Raw genomic sequence first — 401 nt, forward strand, 5'->3', positions numbered from 1 at the left:
CACCGGAAGACGAAATATTCGAGTAATGCTGGGATTCGGTTCGATACTTTATGTATCGATTTATTTAGGAAACTTGACGGCCGCCTACAAAATCTGACCAGGCGGGTCATGTGTTATCATATTTTAGCTTTTTATTCGGTCTTCAAGGAATGAATTAATAAATGAATAAATCGATCAATAAAAACAACAGTTATCTAATAACAACACACCCTATATATAATAAATAGTAACGGTCGTAGTGACGAAAAAGGGTAGCCAACCATGGTGATAACATTAGAAGTTGGGATTATCCACAGACACAAAATTAAACATGTAGGCTAGGCCTACACTTTGTTAATTTTGTTAAAACAGATACAGAGTCAAACCTGTTAAATGGTCAGCTGTCCAAGACAATCACCTAT

Source organism: Aplysia californica, unplaced genomic scaffold (genome assembly GCF_000002075.1).
Source record: "Aplysia californica isolate F4 #8 unplaced genomic scaffold, AplCal3.0 scaffold00093, whole genome shotgun sequence".
Lineage (NCBI taxonomy): Eukaryota > Metazoa > Mollusca > Gastropoda > Aplysiida > Aplysiidae > Aplysia > Aplysia californica.